Genomic DNA, 6,087 nt, shown 5'->3' on the forward strand with positions numbered 1-6,087 from the left:
CGTTACCCGCTGACGACATTAAGTCTGGCGTTAACTCAATGAATTTAGGATCTTTAGATGAAGCCATTCTCCACTAATGAAATCCCTTTTGACTTTTTTCAAGGGTTTTTATAGGACATTTGTGTTTTGCTCAACTTTCTTATACATTCCGTCACATTCTTTTGATGATAGTGTGGTTTTGGCCTTGACAGATAAAGACTTGTCCTCATCTATGGTATTTCACAGAAGTGATGATTTGATAATAGTCTCCTGCACAGTGAATGTTACTTGATTAAATTGTTTTTTAACGATGCTCTTGGGGGAAGGGAAGATAGCAGTGCAATACGAGATGATCTTATTATACTCCACTTATTCTTATAAGGAGAGAAGCCTGCATGCATTGAGCATATTGCCCGGCCGTAGAGTAGAAGCGTTGGTTTCTATAGGAGCCAGTGTTGGGGGTGTGGTCCAACCAAACTTTCTTTCACCTTAATCAGAGCAAACAATAGAAAAAGTGCAAAAATGATTTTCAGCCAGAAGTAGCAGACTTCTCGTTGCCCTTCAAGGAACAGGATCCACTAGTGCTGCGGGTGTTTGGCTCTCAGCCCAAAGGGTTCTGGGTTCAATTCCCAATGTTGGCAGCCTTGCACAAGATGCCAAAACCTTACTGGCTGCATAACACTTGCACACTTGGCTGACTATGCACAAATGATTGAATTACAGATGTATTTGATGCTACTAATAATAGTTATTGCCTTGAAAGCCCCACACACACACACACACACACACACACACACACACACACACACACACACACACACACACACACACACACACACACACACACACACACACACACACACACACACACACACACACTGCCTGTTGCCGTGTATTTCCACCATCTTTTGTGTGACACTCATTGTAAAGAAAGCTCATCCTTTAAAAAAGCATGCATGAATGAATCATACAGGATATAACATTCACAAGATTGTATCGCTTGTTTTTGCATTATATTCAACAAGATGCAAGACTTAAACCAAATCATACATGCATGTCTTCTTGATTCATCTGCTTCATGACGGTTTTTAAGCCTGTGTGTATTACACAATCTTCTAAGCGTTTGGTGCATAAAAAGACTGCACGGTTGCAGTCTTCATTCCCTGAACCATAATATTCATAATCTTGATACTTCAGCACAGAGAAGTTAATTCAGTTTCATTTCCCAACCACAAGCAATGTGCCATCATCTCTGGTGTATTTGTATTTACTGTTTGTGTGATGGTATGTGTGCACACATGTTGGCGAGTCCCATTCATACACATGGTTACACATTTGCATGCTATAATTAATCCAGAGCCTTGGTGAGATGATCTCGATCGGAAAGGCGTAGTTCTAGAATAAATTAGACATGGTTGCCATGGATTTACCCACCAACATTCCACTGTGTTCCATTCCCGTTTTAAATCGGGGTGTAACCCCCTAACCCGTTTCATGTGTGAGAATTATTGTTTGCTACATCACACTGGATCTTCATAAACATGTATTTATCATAAGCATATTACACACAATTTGTATAAGCCCATAGGACTATGCATGTTGTGTGTATAGGCCTAATGCAAACATACATTCAGCAAAGAATACGGATACAACATAGCATAATAATTAATGTGTAACGATACTGCGTGATTATAACAATGATTTTGAAGTTGCAATCTTGGTGGCCAATACCTGATCAATCAGAGGATACCCACGTGTTCAAACGCGTTTCAGTGAGGAAATTATGTTTTACCAAACCTCTTTTCACTGGCATGGCCAAAGATATTTACTTCCCCTAATCGGGGATATAAATGCATATATATTACATATGCTCACTTATAACATTGAAATTGAATGTGCTCATGAATTGAAAAAGCCCAAGAGTGCTACAAGGGCCGAATAGAATAGCTTTATCCCACTTGTAATGAAAACACAGAATATCTAAAGTGTTCTCCGCGCGCTGTGCTCTGGAGAACAGCAGAGCGTTGTTCTGGTATTTGAAACGCTCTCCTTCTATCAATATGGTGGAAGGACAGGGCTGCTGCGGTCCATTTGGGTCCAGCTCGTAGCCTGAGTGTGTGAGTGTGTGTGTGTGTCTGTCTGTGTGAGTGTGTGTGTGTGTCTGTCTGTGTGCCCTAAGTGTGCACTACTCTCAGGGTACTAATTATGGGATGTCAGCGCTGTGTTCTCGAGGCATTGATGGACAACTCTGAGCTCAGAGTCATCAGACTATTTGTGGTCTCTCTCTCTCTCTCTCTCTCTCTCTCTGTCTGTCTGTCTCTATCTCTCTCTCTCTCTCTCTCCGTCTGTCTGTCTGTCTGTCTGTCTGTCTGTCTGTCTGTCTGTCTGTCTGTCTGTCTGTCTGTCTGTCTGTCTGTCTGTCTGTCTGTCTGTCTGTCTGTCTGTCTGTCTGTCTGTCTGTCTGTCTCTCTCTCTCTCTCCCTCTCTCCCTATCTCTCTCTCTCTCTCTTTCTCTCTCTCTCTGTCTGTCTCCCTCTCTCTCTTTCTGTCTGTCTCCCTCTCTCTCCGTCTGTCTTAATCTCTCTCTCTCTGTCTCTCTCTTGCTCTCTCTCTCTGTCTGTCTGTCTCTCTCTCTCTCTCTCTCTCTCTCTCTCTCTCTCTCTCTCTCTCTCTCTCTCTCTCTCTCTCTCTCTCTGTCTCCATCTCTCTCTATCTCTGTCTGTCTGTCTCCCTCTCTCTCTCTCTCTCTCTCTGTCTCCCTCTCTCTCCGTCTGTCTCTTTCTCTCTCTCTCTCTCTCTCTCTCTCTCTCTCTCTCTCTCTCTCTCTCTCTCTCTCTCTCTCTCTCTGTCTCTCTCTTGCTCTCTCTCTCTGTCTGTCTCTCTCTCTCCGTGTGTCTCTCTCTTGCTCTCTCGCTCTGTCTCTCTCTTGCTCTCTCTCTGTCTGTCTCTCGCTCTCTCCGTCTGTCTCTCTCTCTCTCTCTCTCTCCGTCTGTCTTGCCCTCATTCTCTCGCTTTTTCTATCCCAGAAGGAAGAGAATGAGGTTGTGTAGGAGGAGGAGGAATAGGAGGAGGAGGAGGAGGAGCAGGAGGAGGAGGAAGAGGATAATGTTTTGGTTGCAAATGATCAGTTTTCTCCTCATTAGAACATTAATTTAAATGAAATGCCAAACAAGTAAGTAAATCCAGGAGAACTATACTGTGCGGAACCAAGTGGTATCATGTAACATGTTGTTTGAGCCAGTACTGCAGGTGGAGATAGACATTTGGTGTATGCCAACCGACAGACCTTACCTCTACTGGCTCACCAGACACCAACCATCGCAATGATAAATGGCACGACACCGAATACGGGTGTGAGCAAAGGACAGGGAGTTGGCCCTGTCTGTGGGGGATTGAGTGTGTGTGTGTGTGTGCGTGTGTGTGTGTGCGTGTCTGTATGTGTGTGTGTGTGACTGTGTGTGTGTGTGTCTGACTGTGTGTGTGTGTCTGTGACTGTGTGTCTGTGCGTGCCTGCGTGCGTGTGTGTGTGTGACTGTTTGTGTGTGTGTCTGTGTGTGTGTGTGTGTGTGACTGTGTGTGTGTGTGTGACTGTGTGTGTGTCTGATTGTGTGTGTGTGTCTGTGACTGTGTGTGCGTGTGTGTGTGTGTCTGTGTGTGTGTGTCTGTGTGTGTGTGACTGTGTGTGTGTATTGTGGGACCCCTACCCCCAGGTACCTTGTCATTGGGGGACCTGTCTCGTTAATTACCATGCTGTCAGGTGGGTTACGCAAGAAAGAAGGACAGAACAAGGCGGTACAATCTCCTCCTCGCTGGAGGGCCGTGTTATGAAATGTCTCGTTTTTGATTTATCATAATTTTTCGGTTCCATAGACACGGTGTCGCTCCCTCGTTTGAGGCGTTGAACTGAGACGGTTTCACTCGGCAGTTGCTGATTACTCCTGTTTCTCAGAATTCTCTAAGGATTGCAGCGCGGTCCAGACAATAAGGACTTCATAAGGCCTTCTCGAGCTGCTCTAGAACTTCACAACATCACGACGACGGGACCTTCGTAAATATTCAATGTTGAGTTCGTAACCAATAGAGAACGGGCACTCTTGAAAAGCATTTGTATCCAGATGTGGCGGACTTCTCGTGAACCCTACCAGTTGCATAACATGTCTCGGAAAAGATCTCTTTGCGTCTCTTTCCATAAAAATGTAATAACTATAAAAATTACTAAATGGAGCCTAGTTTCTAACATTTGGTGAATTATGCAACTACAAATGTATTTGAGGCAGGCATTCAAAGTTATCACCTTGGAACATACATACACACACACACACACACACAGGCACACACAAACACACACACAAACACGCACACACAAAAAAATGTGACCTTCATACATTTCCATGTCCCCCTATTTTCTTGAGAAGAGGACCACAGAGGGTTGGACAGCACAACACAGCCATACGAGGAATCTAATGAGAGGGTAGAAGCGAGACAGTCATGCACAGAGATTCATGAGGTTACTCATCCACTTGATTCTCCTCTCAGTCTGCCGCCCAAATTATCTTATCCGGTCAACCGACATGAATTTGCTTAATCACACCTGCCATCATAGCATTGCTAAAACATCATTATTAGGTCTTGTCTCGGAAAACACATTTTCGAAGTGGTCTGTTGGCTATCAAGTAATTAGTCTGTGTCAATGCCATTAAGAGAGTGCACAGCACACCATATTAATGCACTGTATCTCTCTCCTTACCCATGTACAGTACTGATATACAGATATACATATACAGGGGGGGGGGGGTGCAGACGCTAATCTATAGGAGAGCCACAGTGTATGACAACACAACCATGATCAGAGGAGATCTCAATCCCACGAGCGGGAAATGTAAAAACAGAACGAGTTCATTAGCGGAGGGATGGGGTGGATGAACGGATGAAAGGGGGGGCCTGCATGCTGGTCCTTTACATTGTTCACCATGGCAACCCGCCCGGGAGCACCGCTGGCTGCTTATGGGATGCCGTGGCCCCCGTAGGGTGCCTAGCAGACAGGGACTCGCCCCCCGAGGTGAGCACGGTGCATAATGTGTGCGTGATTAACACTATCAGACCTAATGTTCACCCCGCTGCAGAGGGGGGAGGAGGAGGTCTTCACTGTAGGAGGGGGGAACTTAGAGAACTAAACCAAGGGCAAGGCCGTGGTAGGATCCAACGCAGCAATTCTGTTTCTTTTTATTTTTTATAATTATAAAAAATATATGTATATATATATTTATATATATATATTTTTTTTTTTATAATTATAAAAAATACAGCAACAGAATTGCTGTGCATATATATATATATATATATATATATATATATATATATATATATATACTAACTAAGATGTGTTGTCCAACCCACTCAACTTAGTTGGTTACTTGGTATGCAATTTAAAATGAGTTCTCTGGGTCTATCGAGTTATTAAATGTATGCTTTCGTTTAAGCTAGTGTGGGGTTCGCTCGTAAAACCCAGCTCTCTTAAAGTGTTTCTTAATGTTACAACAATTTGTTGCAACAACAAAAAAGTGTTCAATGTTTAAAATTAAACCTGGTTTCAACTAAGCTGTTTAACTACACAAAAATAAGGTGCGGTCCATGCATTAAAAAACAATAGATTTGTTTTAATGGTAATATTTGTTTGTTGGACAACAAGACTCTCTCAGTAGACAAGTAGTTTATGTTTAAAATGATACCTGCTCATTAACATAAATGTAGTCTATGATTACCACTCGAGTTGCCTGCTCTGGTACACGGTTGAGACCAGTTCATTACCTGACTTCATAAGGTGGGAGTTAATTAACACTAGCTGCAGTAATCCACCCGTATTAAACAGGTCAATAGCTCTCTTTGCGTCTAGACCGAAGTGGCACCAATACGTCAACTAGCGAGATAATGGAATAAAATGAAGGTCCCACATAAATAAATAAATAAAAATAAATGAATAAATAAATGAATATATACATACAGTAAGTGATTTGCTGCGTTAATCGTGGCCATGGTGAGGACGGTGCCAGCAGAACAACTCTATCCCCACCTTTCGGTTGACCTGCGCAGGCAGGACATATGCGTGGA

Source organism: Gadus macrocephalus, chromosome 4 (assembly GCF_031168955.1).
Source record: "Gadus macrocephalus chromosome 4, ASM3116895v1".
In the NCBI taxonomy this organism is placed as follows: Eukaryota; Metazoa; Chordata; class Actinopteri; order Gadiformes; family Gadidae; genus Gadus; species Gadus macrocephalus.